The following is a 19,444-nucleotide window of genomic DNA, read 5'->3' on the forward strand; positions in this document are numbered from 1 at the left end:
TTTGAAGTATTTATTGAATAGGATATATACAGGGTGTCTCAAAAGTCCCCTGGCATAGAGTAACTCTGTTATTATCAGAGTTACAGCAAAACGTAAGAGGGAAAAACCGTCTCCAGATATGATGTTTTCAATCTAAAGTAGAGATTTTTTTTAATCGGACGAGCTGTTTGGGCTGTACACTCTTTATGCGCCCAATGTTAAATGAAAATGCAACGTTGCCATTTACCTGGACCCACAACATAGTGAATGAAGTTAATGTTTAACATGGGGGCTGGCCATCGACATGTTAGCGTAAAAGACAGTAACTTAATTCATTTATGTTGTGGGTCTAGGTAAATGGCAACGTTGCATTTTCCTTTAACATTGGGCGCATAAAGAGTGTACAGCCCAAACGGCTCGTCCGATTTAAAAAAAATCTTCACTTTAGATTAAAAACATATTCGGAGAATGTTTTTCCTCATACATTTTGTTGTAACTCTGATAATAACAGAGTTAGCCTATTTCAGGAGACTTTTGAGACACCCTGTATATATATAATAATATGGTAAGTCATAACTGCACATCGTTTGCGAATGTGCCGAAATACATTAGAACACATTATAAAATACGTGAAATACAGTACATGAAACTACACATATATTACATTCAAGTGACAAATAATTTTTGAATTTTAGATAATGTCGTCCAGGTTCAAAACGCTATTTCCTTTTCGTGGTTGTTATTGCTGAAAAGTATATATTAATATGTATCCGCCCTAAAGGATAATAGTTGTTGACCTTCCAGTCCTACTTTTAAGTTCTGGGCACTTTAACTCGGCATACACAATTGTACCAATTGCTTTTCCAACATATTAGTACATACAGCCGGGTTTGGTCACGTAGTCCTGTAATTCAGTTCTCTTTGAAGTAGGAAACAGATCATACTCTAAGGGTTGATCTTGCGTAATGGTCTGCGTACCCGCCAACTGCGCCAGTTTCAAACTTCGGTTGTGATTTGAAGTTCACGTTAATAGTAGTTCACGTTGTCCTTCATAAGCTCGATATTGCATAAAGACGTAAAACATTTAAAAAAAAAAAAACAGTAAAGGACTGTTTTAAGCAAATACGTGTGGAGCAGAATCAATTTTGCTACGAATATTATTCCTTTTTTTTTTTTTAAGTTTTAATCCACTTATATTCGTACAAACTTCTGTAAACTCGACTTTAATATATTGTTTTAATAACGTTAATCAAAATGTGACTATAGGCTTTCTGTGGCAGGTATTCAAGAAGAAGATAAGCTCTGCAAATATGCATATCGACTTGGTTGTTTCTTTGCATTGGAATTAAGCGTTCCTTTCATCATCGAGGATATATAAGATGTGGACCTTCAAACTTTTCGATACTTTCCCACCGCGAATCGAACCAGGAGTCCCGAGTATGTTGGCATAGAGAAACTTAAATAGTTATTAAAGTTGAACTCGCCTCTTTTTCCTGACAATCCCAAGCAGTAGGGCAAATTTTGTAAACCTAAGAGAAAACACATGCCATGAATTAGCTATTTTTTATGCAAAGTTATCTCGGAACTTTTTTCGTAAGTTGATAGTAGGGGCAAATTCAGTCTGTGAGGCTTAACCAATTCTTAACCTTTAGTAGAGTTCTGTTATTTACTCGCTTATCCTTGACCAATTTTATCATGAAATAAAGTTCTGATTCCTAAGTCTCAAGGAAGACATGAAAATCTGAAAGGATTTACGAAAATTATTGTCGAAGTTATTTATTTCATAAATTTTGAATTTAGATTCACTCCCTTATTCTTGACTGATTTGAGCTCTAGGAACTCCAGGGTTTATGAATAATTGGTAACCCACGAGGAAAAGCACACTATATTTCATGATTTGTGTGTGTTATGAAAAATTGTTGAAAAATACATTATACTGTATGTACGAGCTAGTTTCCAAATTGGAGTTGAATTTATTTCCTTACTCCTGATTAATATCAACCTTGATTTGAGCTTATTCGGAAGCTTCAAATTAAAACATGTGCCGTGCCAAGTGAAATCAAAATATGATAATTGTTACGAACTTATCGTGGAACAGACACAGACATACGTATATAAATGCATGATGAATCAAATGATAAAATCTCGAATCAATAATATTACAAATTGTTATGGAAGGAATTCATAAACATCCAATACAATATTACAAAATGTTATGGAAGGAATTCATTAACATCCAATACAATATTACAAAATGTTATGGAAGGAATTCATTAACATCCAATACAATATTACAAAATGTTATGGAAGGAATTCATTAACATCCAATACAATATTACAAAATGTTATGGAAGGAATTCATTAACATCCAATACAATATTACAAAATGTTGTGGAAGGAATTCATTAACATCCAATACAATATTACAAAATGTTATGGAAGGAATTCATTAACATCCAATACAATATTACAAAATGTTATGGAAGGAATTCATTAACATCCAATACAATATTACAAAATGTTATGGAAGGAATTCATTAACATCCAATACTTTTCCTGTACTGGAGAAAAGTCGACGTTCATTAGTTATGAGGTTATAATCTGCTATGTGCTTGCAGATTTGTAAACTAGAGAAGTTTGGGAAACAAGCGAAGGTGCAAAATGGACATTATGAAACTGAAGAATCGAAAACTAAAGTAAGTTTTGCTGGAAATTTTTGTTTTAATGTTTCTGAACATGTAAGATTTTTACAAATTAAATGCATTTCATGATACAGTAACTAGGGAGCATTGTCTCAGTATTGGTTTCGGTGGATTATCGAGTCTGGTTCTTAGCTTTTCAAGTTTTGGTTTCTTCTTTACGAAGGAAGGTAGCAAACTTTTAGTTAAGATATTTATAATTGGCTATTTATAATATTTTACTATTATTATTATTATTATTATTATTATTATTATTATTATTATTATTATTATTATTATTATTTACGACTTTGTAATGATGTTTCCTCACTACTAAAAATAAATTGCTAAAAATTAACAACTATCCTGTTTACTGTGATGCAGCAAAGGTAGTGGAAACTCAAAGTGAAAGCTTAATCCTTCATTTGCGAGGTTTGAGTTCACTAGTTTATTTAGCTTATTTTGATATAAAATAATTAAAATCAATGTCTTCTGTGGATAAATTTTTGTCATCAAAGAGATAAGAGTGGGATGTTCTCAAACATAAAAGCGTGGACGATGTTAACAAACATTCGTTTTGGTACAGCTCTTTAATGACGTGAAAATAGTAGTTGAGTTTTTTTTTAATCTAAATTTCATCCATGTTAAAAGAAATTTCCCAAAAAATTAAATGGGAAAAGTACTGTTATTTAGTCATCAGCGAAGAGTGCATATTATATCGTGTGATTTAGCATATTGTAGAGAATATGGGTACTTATCAATAAACAATAATTTGAGTTAGAAATAGACATCATGTTGGCCTGTATGTCAAAAGTACATGTTCCACAAGTCGTGTATCTGTTCCATTACCATGGCTGTGAAATAACCTCATGGATCCATTCATTTTTTCTTAATTGAAATTAAAAGTGGGCTCATGGAAATAGATGCAAGCAAGACCCAAACTTTATTTTTTGGTGAGAGAGGACTTGCTCAAAGAAGCAAAACTAGAAACTAAGAGATAATTCAATTAACAACTTAATTGGATTCTAAATCCATTTATTCCTAAGTTCTTATTTCTGGATGCGGCCGTGCACATAAGTAACACAACTATATAGACTGCAACTTTTAATATTAACACGTTTTAAAAATCGTCCCTCTTTGTGGCATAATTAGAGTCGTAAATAATAATAATAATAATAATAATAATAATAATAATAATAATAACATGTGTTTCTTTTAAAAGAAAACATACAGAAATCGCCGTTTTATTTCTAAAATATTCTTTTTTGAAAAACAAATGTGTAGTAATGATGCGTAGAATAGGCTCAAGTTAGTTTTTACTCTAGATATATACAGTAAAGAGAAAACAGTAATGAAATTTGAACCTATGCCCCTTATAGTTTTTGTAACCAACTTAATGAGCAAATAACAGTGTCACGTGTACGCTTTGTGAATTAGTTTTATTCGTATGGCGTAATATTAGCTCAGTTAATATTGAAACTGGAAGGGTGGTAAATTTTTACCACTTGCGATTTTAGTAGAGATTAGAGTGGATTTTAGTTCCAGAAAATCGCTTCTCTACATCTACTACCGTTTGAACTCTAATCAACCTTAAAGCAGGAACTTGGTGATTTCTGCCACTTCCGGTTTGAATAAAGGGTTAAGAGAGATGTTACCTATCCTTAAAACACTAAATAGATCCCTCTTTCCCAAAAATACTTTTCACCATCTCTTATCGTTTTTGCTCTATGTAGATCAATATTGAAACCGAAAGTTGTAATGAATTTTTATCACTTCGGTTTTAGCAGAAAGCTAAGGAGAGAGAAGAAACATATTTTTGGAACCGTTAATCGATTTAGGAAACAGATTCTCGCTATCTCCGTATTACCGTTTCTGCTTTATATTTATCAACGTAAAAACCGTAAATGGTTGATTTGTATTACTTCCGGTTTGAATGTTACATCCATTTAACGACCTCGATTCCTAATTTTTTATCCTCTACGTCCTGGCCAAAATTGATGGTGATTCATTAAGTAATTCTTGAATTTTTTCTCTCCTTGATGGACAGAAACAAAGAATAATGAAGGTTGCAGTAGATTTCTATCGCTTCTGCTTTTAGTAGAGAGTTAAGGGTAGATATATTCTTGGGATGCGTAATCGATTGCAGGAAACCACTTCGCGCTATGTAATACCGCTTTTGCTTTATAATCAGTGTATAAACCGGAAATGATTGATTTCTAACACTTCCGGTTTGACTATCATCTCCATCAAGAACTTATGACTGGTATATTCTGCCCAAAATTGATTTCGATCCATCAAATAGTTCTTGAGACTTTTTTTTTCGTTTCCCAGGCAGACGGAGGCTCCAGCTGGATAATTATACCCTAAAGCAGCTGCTGCAGCAAATCCATATCACACCATTGAAGAATTGACCAAGGAACTTAAGAGCCGTTTTCGACTATTGACTTTTCTCAGCATGTAATGTTAAATGCTATAAATAATATAGTTAAAACACAACACATTTCTGCTTGTTCAAACACCCTTCAAATAGTGTTTAGGCTAAGCGTTACTCTGAAAAGAAGAATGGAACTATTATGATACTAAAGATTTTTTTTAAAAAAAGTTAAAAAATGCCGCAACTTTTATTTTTAAAAAATACTTCACGGAAAAAAATATTTTTCACAACAATAAACACAATACATATCGGGTTAGAATTGCATTCAATAGTAACCAATGATTTTGCAAACTTATTTCTTGTTTTTACATGAACAAATTCAGGTCTTGCATATTTTCGAAACCACTAATTGTATTGTATGAATATATATCGCAAGGCATAACTAACTCAATTTCAACTGCATTGATATTTAATAAATGTTTAGGTTTTTATAGAAACTGTAGGATTTTTTTTTTCAGTCATGTCAACGTAACTTAGTTGGATGGAAACGGATATACATTCATATTATAGGTTTGTGAGATTTGATCACAGTGCAGACATATTAAAAATGGCATGGCTTCCGCCTCCCTTTGAGAAACTGTTAGGTTAATCAATAAAATCATGTTATAACGCTGACAAATGTGTTGGTGAAATATTTTTGTGAAATTATAATTAAGTGCAACAGGAGAAATATGGTTGATATTAATACAGTAATAATTATTATTACTATTAAAATAACGATCAGTAATAATTATAAATTAATTAAAATTAACTGATTTTTTTCTGTTACGCTTCATTTAATTTAATAACTATGTCATTGCAGAAATTACAATAATCCGTTGAAATTTTACTTTAAAAAAAATATACACTCATCTTTTGATTTTACGACTTCAAAAGCAACGGACAAAATCTGAAGCACCAAATTCAGTCTGAAAGCTCTTATTTTAAATTTGAAAAGTTGTTTCTGTTTTGTAGTTTTCTGTTTTGTAGTGTATATTTACAGTGTACAAGGTATTTTATGCTGTCAGATTGGATCAAAATACATTAGCTACTCCGTTTTTTCCGTTCTTTTGTATTGTAATTGTAGATATTAACCATAGAAGAGTGTCAAGAATTACGGGCAATTGGCAATATCGGACCGATACTGTTCCCATTTAGTCCGTTAAAAAAGGGTTTTTGTTTTTTCATTTGCAGTCGGAACTACGCCACACAAATTTTCAGTGTGATGAAAGTAACAAGAAACTTGTTATTTTTCGTTCTTCTCTGCGGAAAAGGCTAGTATATATGTACTAGTTTCTTAGCTTGTAGCAAGTGACTTCTAATGCTTCTCAGCGTGTGGCAATTATTTGTGATGGTTGATGGGACATGTACTCCATTAGAGCCCACCTTTCATTGCTTATTGATCTTTATTATAAATTTGATTATTGTTTTTCATATTGTAATTCAAACAAAAAGCTACAAAGTATATGACGTATATCAGTATCACAAATATCGCAGTTTTTATTCAATATCTTTCTTGGATTTATATAGTCACTTAGTTCGTAGCTGGAACGCATGTGCTTTCATCACCGGTTCTACAAATGGTGCATTATTGCTTCTAGAAAGCAAAGAAATAATTATGTATAACGAATATTTGGAGAAATATTGAAGAATAGTACATAGTAACTAAACTATGACATTATACAAACTATGTTATTTATTTATTTAAGGTGATTTCTAAAGGTTCTAAAGATTAGAAATGTAATTGGAGTAGATAAGAATGCGTTTTTATTCAAGTGAGAAGTAACGAACTCCGGGCCAGAACGCCATAAATAACGATGATAGCAACTGGTATGCTAACTATATATCACCTAGTTAAAGGGCCTTTGACCGACTATAACTTGTAACACCAGGGAGTGAAGTTTTAGTTTTAAAATTTCTCTTTTTCATGGTAACTAATCACAAGGTTAATTTTACCATTTCATTTTACAGTATGTGTATGGCATTTCCAATATACAACTTTGCCTGTGTTATGGTAGAGCATACTTATTGTTATTTATTTATCTTTCAATCATGGTACAATGAGGTTTCTGGTTCATGTCATTCAGTCATTCAAAATCTGTAGTCCTTCGCTACCACCGAAGAATTAACCAAATCTGTTTTGTATTGACGAGGAACAGTATATTTTCATATCTGTGTTGAGACTCGTGTCAAGATTTTATACGTTGTAAAGCTTACTAGCAGAAAATAAATAGTAGATTGGCATTTTATAATTAAGAAGTACACACAACTTATAACGCCATCATTACCCTTTCAGTTTCGAAATGTTCAGAAGTGCAAACATTCAGTGATGAACATATAATATTCTTTTCCTTTATAACTAAGTAGTTAACGCACGTACTTTCTGCGCGTGAGCATGGGGTCCTTGGTTCGATCCCAGCTCGCGCCAAGTGAACTTTGTGGTGGACAAACACCATATGTGTAGGTTTTCTCGGGGTTCCTCCGTTTCCTCCCACTTTATTCATTCCACCATTGCATTTATTTCGCATCATCACCGTTTCGTTTAGCCTAGCCGGCATAACCGTGGGCCATAAAACTGAAAGATTTTTGATTTCTGTGTGTGTGTTCCATATTTTGATTTCCGGTTAAATAATAAATCCTCGGATAAATACCCGAGTAGTTTGAATTCAGTTTAAACAATAAGTTCTTATTTGGGTAGCATCGATGCAGAGAAATAACTCCAGTCACTCATTCACTCTGCGGAGAAAAACGTTTTCCAAACTTGTCACATATTAGTTGAGTTACTTAAGGAATTTAATTATCTTTTAGTTGTAGTATCACTGTAATAATATATAGTGAAGCGAAAGGTGTAATGGTTACGAACTGACTATGAGCCAGTGGAATCTTTATATTCAGTAACAAACTTACAAACGTGTACTACGGTACCACAGCTCAAAGCATATTTTATGATTGCGTTGTCTACTGGTATAAAATTTAAAAATGTGGAATAGCGCTTAAGTATCTCTTGTTAATTAGACTGCTGAAAGATAAAGTCTCATTTACGATTTCTAAGAATATGATATTTTTATATAGGAAGTCGTGGAATGTTAAATACCACGCTATGGTTTGATTGGAGTTGATAGTGGTTTGAAAAGTAAAATAAAGCGAAAGTTCGTGATGGCCTTGTAATATTTCTAGTTGAAGGGCCGATTTGTTACAACTATTGTTGTGGAAGAACTGATTTGTTCCGACCGCTACGAAGAAGTTATGTCTGAATGTTGGTAAATGTTTATTCTTGATTAATAGGCTGTGGATAGCCTTTTTTTTTTTTTGTTTACTATTCTTTTTATATTTCTATCATTACAACGCGGAAATTGTTGGAAATGGGCTAAAGGAGGACGAGAAGTTAGTTGGTGTTCGTAAAGAAGTATGGAGATCGATTGACCCGAGCCGAGCCGCCTGCCGAGAAAGGAATGCACCAGAAGAATCGAATGAACAAGAAACCCAATTTTCCTGTGACTGCATTCGGATGGGTGGAGAAGCGGTTACGTGTTAGTGTAACGTGTCCTTTGCAGTCGATGAAAGTGAAAGGATTTCGAAAGGGAACATGCTTGGCCACGCCCCGCTTTCTGAAGGAAAACACTAGACATTCGGAGTGAATTTATTGAGGAGGCTGATCAGAGCTGCTGCACAAAATAAAGACGGAGATTTTTCAACATGCAATTTACTGCTGCCACAAACAGCAAAGTATACATTAAATTGTAGTGAAGTGCAAGGAAAACAACAGACCACTATACACTGAAAATTACTCTTCTAAGCCCTAAATTGACTTTGTATTTGTTCATCTAAGAATTTTCATAGTCGTATAAGCATGCTCTGAAGATAAAATAATATAATTAAATAGTAAATCGTAATAATATAAAAATGAACTTTCATGTTGTGTATAATTTGAGTTGAATGATGGAACAATGTCTGTTGTGTAAATAATACATGTTTATAAGTAATTCAGAATTTTTGCAACTTCTAATATACACTTCGTATTTTGTGTATGGTATCGGTCGTTTCTTACACATACACTTCCGTGTACGTTAGCGATGGCTTTATGCTTTCTCGAAATCAATTACGAAATCTCTCATGTCAAAGTTGAATTCATTAACTATGTGTTTCTAGGAGGTTATAGATAGTGTACTCCGCAAGATAAATACTAAAATTAACACCGGCACACCAACTGGAGTTCGGAATACAACTTGCTGTTTTATCTAGGTTATTCGGTAGGTTGAAAATGTTAAGATCAAGAAGCTACTTCCATAATACTAATAAAAGTAAAGCACTTGTTGCCAAGTGATATTCTACTTGTGTTTGATTCGTGTCATTGTAAGGGGCACGGTGGTTCAGTGGTAGAGCGCGTATCCCTTGTGTGTGTTGTCCATGGTTCGATCCACGGCTAAGTATCTGGTGGACAACATCGTGCTCGTGAGTTTTCTCGGGGTACTCCCGTTTCCTCCCACTTTCTCATTCCACTGTTTTTTCCATAATCATCACTTGCTTTAACCATCGTCTTCCTTAGCTTAACAGGCATAATTGTGGGACGTTAAACTCAAAGATTTCATTTCATTTCGTGTAGTTGGAAGATAGATTCCCATTCGGAGATCTGCCCTCTCGTTAACCTCAAGAAATACCGCAACGAACCAAGTAATAGTACAGCAGTATCTCATTTTTTCAACAGATGCAAAATTAAGGTTTCTAAATATAACAACGAATGAGAGAACGCAAAACTTACTTTGCTACTGTTTCATTTTTCTGTGTAAAAAATGTGTAAATTTATTTTCTTAGTAACTTCTTTATAATGAATTGGTGGAAGTGTAACATGGAGTACAAACCAAATATGCTACCTTTGGGAATCGAACTCGAAATAATGTGAGCCAACTACTTGACTACTTAAAAGCCCTTGACGTCTTTATTTTTAATTCTTAAAAGCTCCACTGGAAGTAGTATATTAATTATTAAATCGTAACTAAATATATATTTGTACTATTGTTTTCGACAGTAGCTGCCGATAAAAAAATCTTACTGTAATTTATGTAATTTGTGCTAGTCACCATTTGAAAAGATTAACCTAATAGAATATTCAAAATTGATTCTGAGAAGTTATATAGAAAAATGAAAATAGTAGTACTTGAATATAACTCAGAATGAGTATAGTTAAGGTAATTTCAACTAGCTTAAACCATCTAACATTTTCTTAAATTCCTCACATATCTATAATTTACAAACACTCAAAACCTAGAACTAGGCATTCTTTATATATATTATCTGACCGTCCGAATGTCCTATCTAAACTTCCTTTCCCGCAGATATCGTGAAATATGTTAGATATTTATCAAAATTTTACAGAATGTCAAAATCGTTAGTAATAAATCCACTTTTTCAAGTTCGATAAAAAAAAATGGCTTCACTAGATACAACTTAATATCTGGTCTCAAGTTTCTGTTTTCTGCATCTAAGAAAATAGCATGTGGAGGAGCAAGTATAAATGAAAACATTGGGATTATCGAATGGATGGACTAATATTAATAGGAATTACGATAACATGTAAAAATAATTTTGTCGTCAGTTAACAAAATTTATTACAAAATTCAGTTGATGTTTTGTAATATATATAAAATATGAACATATTCAGGGGCGTGCCTTGGGGATGTGGACCCACCGAAATCCCGAATTTTCTGTAAAATTAGCCTAATTTTAGGGGTGATTTTTACAGATTTTAATTATAATTTATGCTCGTATTGAATTTGGATGCTCCCCCCAAAATAAATTCCTGCGTACGTGTCTGTACGTATATATTTCAAACTCAGTTCCTGTTAAATCATATCCAGGAGTTAATGTCCGGGGGAGCAAATTAAAGCTCCGTAAGTAATTATTGAACATATTTAAAATCGTTGAGAATCACAATATGCTACTGTCGGTAAGTTAACCGTCTTAATAGTTGTTAGGAAATGGAATGAAAATACAAGATTTGAGTTTATAAAAGTCATATGTTATTAGTATTAGATAATGATAATGGTGTTACTTGTTGGAAAATACAATGCAGGTGCAAAGGAATAGTTCTAAACTATAAAAGATATTCACCATTCGTCGCCTGCAGACACATTTTTCCCAACAAAAATTTCACGAACCCGTAGGTCGGCTAAACAATACACCACTCGTTGCCGAACATTTCTCTGCACTTACATAAACTGTTTCGTTAGACAGTTATAATGTAAATAACAGTAGGTGGCTTCTCCATTACTTCAAAATTAAGTTTTATAGACTTTAAAATAAGCATGGACCAAGAATAGATTTAAACCTAAAACAAAGAACAACAATTTGAATTTCTCAAAGAATTATCAAATCAGGAAATTGCTCAATGAATTCGTATAAGTAATATTTACTCTGTTAGCCAATCAAATATAAAGTAGAAATGAATATGCAAGGATTGTTTGTGGACTATCTCAGCCAATAACAGCGGCTGGCGGTAGATTTATTCATTTGCATTTTTTTTCTAAATACATTTAAATGCTTTTCCAGCAAAATTTCTATGTATATTTAATACTTCTTTCTTGATGAGATCTAGCCACCTCCGGAACAAGCTCGTAATTAAAATATATAAAATTTGCAAATAAGATCCGAAATGTCACATGGGATGAGACGTTACTGAAATTAATGTTCTCACAGGGTGCAAAGCAAGAAGTAGGAAGTAAGAAGGAAAAATATAATTAGTACACAAATTCTTCTCGTACATTGTATATATGTGTATATTAACTCACGTCAGTATTAAAAACGATATAATGCATGTTCGTGTGGCTTTTGACTTGATCCAGAAAATAATAATCACAATATATTAATTGTCATCTTTCCTCGTAATGCTGAATTATGTTCAGTTAATATAAACATGATTTTAACATATATTTTACCCAAAAATACAAAAGTCACGTTCTTCAGAAATATTCTTTTTATTTTCTGTCATTGTATTTACAAGTGCAATCATTTCTAATACGAGTTTACACAAGTTTCATGTTCCTTTGGTGTTATAGTTCTGATTGGTCTGTATCGGTACATGACACGTCAAAACATGTTTCTCTTTTCATTATTTTCCCAATGAAATAAACACCTTCTCGGATATTTTATATAGGATGCTTATTTGAATAACAATATCTTAGTCCTGTTCCCCTTCCTTACCAATAGATTAATTCGTATTGTATATGCATAAATGTTGAAGATCGCCTTATTACACTTCCTTAATCAAAAATTATAGCCTCTTCCGATAGACTATAGTGGTTGTTGATCTTATGGATTGTTGTTGAGTGACAGAACATTGGCCCAAAAAGCAAGAGACAAAGGTTCAAGTCCGCCTATCAACACGAATCAATTTTCTATTATTATTATTATTATTATTATTATTATTATTATTATTATTATTATTATTATTATTATTATTATTATTATTATTATTATTATTATTGAACACACAATATAAGCTTTAAAAATTTACTAGCTTTATGGTTCAGTTGTCACTTCATCCTATGCCAGACCGTCTATGTGTGTGTATGGACATCATTATATTCTACAGTGATATATTTTTCAAAGTGAATTAAAATATGCGCATCCCACATTTATGACATGATGATATATAAAAATGAATTATGATATAATGTTTGTGGTAGCATAAAATAGAAGTTTCCAGTACTTAATTAAAACTAACAGATGTGACATGTACTTATTACAAAATCCTTCTCCCTAAGAACTGTTTTAAAAAGGAAAATAAAATGTTGATTTTCATTCTTTTTTAAAACATGATACATATGCTTAACCAATTTTTGTTCCATCGGTTTCAGGATACGATCAGTTCTATTGCCTTTTAGTTCGCTGTGTTATGTATGTGTAACCTACATTAATTTGGTCAGTGATAAAGATTGTGGCTAGATCTATATCATCGGTAGAATAGAGAAAGCTGCAAAACCATGTCATAACACTTTGAACACGCTAAATATGATGCTCGTGTATCAGATATACACCACATGTCTTCAAACTGAAAGTGAAGCTATTGAGAATTCTAGTAGATCAAATCATAAATTGAGAAACTGGACCTAAATATAATTTTTGTTAAATGTTTGAATTAGATGTGAGTTCAAAAGGTCTCTTAACTTAGAAAAATCCGTTTACATTTTTCTTATTTTATTGTAATTTTAGGCAACAAACTAAGTATGGAAGTTGAGAATTTGTCCCTTCTGAAAAATAAGGAAAACATGATATCTTAATTTATGGAATGCGTTAAAAATTGCCGAAATGGGCAAAGTAGTGTGATCTGATTATTTGATAACGCACAGAAGTGAAAATGGCGTGAGTCATTTAATACCTGTAGCCACGCCCAATCGAGGTCGCATTGCGTATTATATTATGCTTTTAAGTAGGTCTCCTTCCCCTCTTCTGCTTTCCCCTTTTTGTCCCGTCGGGCTCTTGAAATACTTGGCAAGGTCGTTTCTTCGTAGGTGAAGAACGGTCAAGCATCCGACGAAATATGCGTGCGCTTGTGTGTAGTCAATTACCGTACAATCGCAAACATGAAAAATTTAGTACAGTGTACTTAAAATATGTTATTGTAACTGAAGTTTAAAAGCACATTAAGGTTTCTTTTGTTTTCTTTCTACCAAACACTAATTCCCTTCGATTGTTGCCTCTTAGAAAACACGATCGTACGAATTTTCTAAATCTTGGCCATTTCATGTATGATCTAGATGCTTCTACAATTTTTAATATGGTTTTTACAAGGATATGTCGGCCCTAGTAAAATAATGTAAATGTAATAGAATTGTTTCCAATTTATAAGTTTAACATTTTGATGGAATGTTACTTTTTCCCTTCTGTTTCTGAGTTTTGTCGCAAACTAATATGCACGTCATCCGCGTTCATCTAAATAATAATAATAATACTGTTTTAAACCAATGCTTTTATCAAATACACTGAGATGGAACAATTCATTGTTACCGCGTTATTACCAAAGTTTCCCCTAAAAGACAGAATATATATATATATATATATATATATATATATATATATATATATATATATATATATATATAGATAGATAGATAGATAGATAGATAGATAGATATATTAAGTAAAATGAAGAAATAGGACAATGACTAAAAGCGTTAGGCACGAGCGAACGTCTTCCTAATAACACTAAAAACTTAAGCTCTCAGCCTTAGGAATAGTGCCCAATGCTTTTAGTCTTTCACGTGTTAGTCCCGTTTCTTTATTTTTAACCCAGACGAAAATCTCTTTTTGAATGTATTTTTTTCTAAACTTTTGTTTATAAACCATTGACACTGAGTTACCACATTAAAATATTTACTCTCTCTTTCAGTTCATTTAGTGAAAGCAGAGTTTTTAAAGCTTGTTTTATGGTTATTCTTTTTATTTTTATTCTTTATTCAATATATTTCAATCAGTTCTTTACTCTCACTTCCTTGACTTGAAAAATACTACATAATTTCAATGTGTGGGCTTATATATTTATGCTCAAACTTGTTGATATGAAAACTAGACACCTAGTCGTCTGCAACCTACCAAACTGTAATGAATGTTGGGTTGTATAAGGGTCATTCCATATCAATTCAACACAGTGACTTAACCTCACCATCTCAGATTTTAATGAAATTTGGTACATAGATGCCCTCTAGATAGATTAAGGAAAATACCAAATTTCAACTTTATATATCAACCAGTATTGAAGATAGGGCTATGTAAAATTTGAAAAAATCTTCAAAATAGTATGTGCAATAAATTGTGAAATTGGAATTGCAGCTGTCCTATTTGAGCTAAAGAGTTGGTTGAGGTTTCATTTTACAGCATTTTTCATGCCCTTTCCTGTGGTTTACATCATCATACATGCTAATACAGAATTTGTTTTTTCAAAATCAAAATTTTTCGAAAAGTACATATTTTTAAAATTTTGAAATTAATTCCATGAATAGGGGCCGCGGTGGCTCAGTGGTAGAGTGTTCACCTCTGGTGCTTGGGGTCCCGGGTTCGATCCCAGCCTCCGCCAAGTGAACTTTGTGGTGCGTGGGTTTTCTCGGGGTTCTCACTTTCCCACTTTCTTCATTCCACCATTTCATTCATCACTCATCATCACCGTCTCCTTTAGCCTAACCGGCATAACCGTGGGACGTAAAACTCATATAATTCCATGAATAGATAGTATTGTTGCAAAGCACCTGCCAAACTATGAATTTGGGATGGTAATGGGTTCATTGTTAAATTAATTCAAAACTGACTCTTGATTTTTCAAGAATATTCTGTATGTAGAGTAACTCAATAATAAGAGTAATAACTCAAGAATACTAAGTTATACACTTTTGTAAAAATAAAAATGAAACTTACTTCAAGAAAGAGTATAGTTAAGTCCATAGTAAAACTTTTCACGGAGTAGTAATATCATTTGGAGTTTGAAAAAGCCACATTTGTTTGGCATACATCATTTTCAAGAAGAACATAAATTCTTCCAGTGGGAGTTACAGGGTTCACTTTTGTCAGAACGTCCCTACTAATATCCAGAGAACAGCAGCATTTCTTGGATATGAGAATGATGGAGATGGGCCAGGTGGATAAAGAAGTTATTTTTACTTCATCAAGTTCTTCATTTTTCTGTAAGACATACCTGAGGCACCAATTTCCTTCATAGAGAGCGGTGACATATCTTGATATGTCTTCTAATTGAAGTTAGTTTGGAGATTTTGACACTTCCTTTTCCCAACCCTGTAAACCCTCTGAAAATTTTTAATACAATTTGCCCACATATTGAATTTGAAACCCCCTGAAAAGCTGTGGATCCCCCGAAATAAATTTCTACATACATCCCTTATAACCAGTGTGCTAAAATGGCCTTTATACAAACAATGAATGCTGGAATTTTAAAATTAAAAATTTAGTATATTACTCAAAAAAAAATTAAAAAGTCCAATTGATAAGATGCAGATGTAGTCGGCGTAGTTTGCCTACTTTTTATCAATACATTTAAGCAAAGTTAAAAACATTGATAACTATGAAACAGACACTCAGGCAAGCAGATAGAAAAGATAGAATTTGTTTCGTTAGTACAGGCGGCTTCAGGATTTTAATTTTGAGTAGGCCAATTTATTTTTATTTTATTTTTTAAAAATATAAAAATGTATAGATTTTGTTCCTTGGCAGTAAATATATATTTATTTACCTTTTTAGACGTTTATATTTTTCAAAAATTTTCGGTAGTCCCGGGCATACCCGCTAAAGCTGTTTCAGTTCGTTTGGTTTGTTTAGGCTTAACGTCCTTACGTAACAGCGAGGTTATGAAGGATTAGACATATTACTTAAAGTGACATCTGAACCACTACACGGTTTCCAGCTGGGAGAAATTTTGTGGCTCATCGGGACCCTTTAATTACAAAACGAAAATTAGATTCAACTAACACAGATGATTCGAGATATGTGAAAAGCTCACTATGAAATTCACACGATTTGTGGCATCTCTTTGGTTACACCATAAAATAAAACTGGTTTAAACCACCTTGGTTTAATGCAGCCAACTCTGCTGTTGTACCAGTGTTAGATGTATAGTTTTTACAAATCACGTTTATTTACAGTAACATTTTTGTGCAACTTGTATTAATATTATTTTATTAACTTCTATAAAACTGAAGTTCAAAATCTTAATTTAGCTTTAAAATTTTTAGATCATGAGCTAATAAGTATTACCAGCAAATTACAAGTCTGTATGATATGTTTTAGACCCATTACTCTACTCTTCACATTTATTCCCACAAGTGAAACAAAAAATATTGCATACTATTTTTCAGCTAGGCGCAGGGTATTAACGAAAACTAGTGTTTGTTTTGAATTTTTTAACAATGAACCCATTACCATCCCAAATTCATATTGTGCCTGGAGTTTTACAACAATACTATCTATTCATGGGATTGATTTCAAAATTTTAAAATATGTGCTTTTCGAAAAATTTTGAAGTAAAATTTTGATTTTGATTTTGAAAAAAACAATTCTGTATTAGCATATATGATGTTGTACATCACAGGAAGGGGCATGAAAAATGCTGTAAAATAACACTTCAACCAGCTCTCTAGCTCAATTGGTAGAGCCGCAATTCCAATTTCAAAATACATTGAACATACTATTTTGGGCATTTTTTTAAAACTTTAAATAGCCTTATCTACAATACCGGTTTATATATAAAGATGAAATTTGGTGTTTTTCTTAGTCTATATGAATAGTAACCCTGTGCAAAATTTCATGACAATCTGAGATGGTAAAGTAAATTTTGTCTTCAAATTGTGTTGATTGACCTTAAATGGCTTATAAGCGGCAGGCGTTCGATAAATATATCTAAAATAATTAATTTTGCAGCAAAATGATCTAAGTTGAAAATTCGATGTAAATATTAAATTGTGAACGGGTTCGCGTGTCTGCACAAAATTTCAGAGCTGTAGTAAGTCAGTCAGTCCATCGAAGTTAAATTTCAATATTTGACTCTAACAATCAAACAGAAAAGTAGTTAATAAAATCATTGTTAAAAAATAATTCACATACGTAATTTAGTGGTACAAATTTTACTACTAATATAGTTTCCAGCCCAAATATTTTGTTGGATCAGTATGCCTCTTGTGTTCGTCCTTGCTCGGAGATTTCGTCGGGGTCTGTCACAGGTAGAAAATTATTGCACAGAACTTGCCTTTAATTTTAATAAAAATTTGAGATCTGGTGCGACGGTTCCCTGGTTCGATCCCAGCCATGTGAGTTGGTGGTGAACAACATCGTGTCCGTGTTCTTGCTCCTGGTTTTCTCGCTTCGTCTTGTATTTTGAAACGTCAGTTTGTACGTTACTAATAATCCTGAACTGGGGCGCCATCTTGAAAAGCGCCAATCCTGGCTCGATAAGCCCAACTTGAAAAGCGCTGGTTACGCTAGTTCGATTCCGTGATTGGGTAGCCAAACTTGAGGCGTAACGAAATTTCCCTTAAAATCCTGGCTATGGGAACCGAACCTGAAAAGCGCTACCTTGCGTCTTATATTACCTTAAGTTTGTATCCGTAGCTGGCATTAAGGAAACGAAGGAAAAGAAAAGAAAAAAAAAAAACATTGGGTCGCCGTTATTCCTTCTTACACTATAATTTATAGACCAGTAAACACAACGCTACTTACTCCAGATTCTTGTACACTACTTGCGTTGTCAATGCTAAGGAAAAAGACGAGGAAAAAAGAAAAAAAATCATTTAGGATAACACCATATATCTTGCATCTCTGTTTATTTAACTTTCCTTGTAATAAACGTATAACAAAAGACTCTCATTGACATTTATGATCGTGGATAGCTAGATTCAGAAAAAAAAAAAATCTTTGTATTCCGTTTAAGTTTCTCAAACCTTTTAACGCCAACACCACTCAAAGCTAAATAACAATATAAATTAAGCCGCACTGTACTAACAGTAAGAGAGTTGTTTACATTTCTAGACAATAGCACAAAGTCCTTGGTAGGCTACTTCACCAAAGGAAAATTACCAATTACATTACCACTCGTGAACATCTCATTGCAAAGAAGAGACCTACGGCTGCGTCGATTAACCTTCCCCCTTTTAGTACATAACTTTTCCACTTCACCCGCATCCAACTGCTAAGAGGGCATTTCCCTCGACATTTACTATTAGCAGCGGCGGTAATAACATTAAACTCTATAGCACATTATGGGGAACACAAAACCAGCCAGTAAATTAGACTCGACTTCTGACACTCCCGCATTGAAGTACGAGTGGTATCGTACACCCACCGTCTTAACGTGCCTCACTGATCTAGTGAGCAACATCACAATCAAACGTAACAGGACAACTCGAGAATGCAAACTTGGGGTGCGGCGACTTAATGCTTAGATTGTAGATTATATAGATATACATATGTATATAGTTATTGATAAACAATACGGAATGCCCGCTGCTAGACAGACATAAACTAGCCATCGCTAATCAATCTTTAATTTATCAAATAGAATACCTGAGAGAATAGACAATACGGAATACCTGTTGCTAACGTACATGTGCTAGATGGCAGCTGGTAATATATTATACATCTAGACAACTCTAAGAGATGATTTTTATTCAGAGCAAGAGAGAAACGGCTTTGATATCAGACTACCCCGCTGGCGTATGATTCAACTTACTGGATAGAGACTCACTCTCGTTTACTCGGACATATTACAGACAAAACTCATTTCGGACAATATTATGGACATTATAAACTGACTCGGATAATATATATATATGTATGCACCAAGAAAAAAAAACTGAGAATTATTGAACGTATATTATTGTTT

The 19,444-nt window shown here is 33.0% G+C and overlaps 1 protein-coding gene across 2 annotated transcripts in view; it reads left to right on the plus strand.

Annotated features, from left to right (window-relative positions):
* Window positions 1-19,444, plus strand: part of LOC145692843 (neurobeachin-like protein 1) — a 561,942-nt gene that overhangs the window by 420,965 nt on the left and 121,533 nt on the right. The gene's annotated exons all lie outside the window — the stretch shown is intronic.

This window comes from Thermobia domestica, chromosome 1 (genome assembly GCF_964235325.1).
Source record: "Thermobia domestica chromosome 1, izTheDome1.hap1.1, whole genome shotgun sequence".
Lineage (NCBI taxonomy): Eukaryota > Metazoa > Arthropoda > Insecta > Zygentoma > Lepismatidae > Thermobia > Thermobia domestica.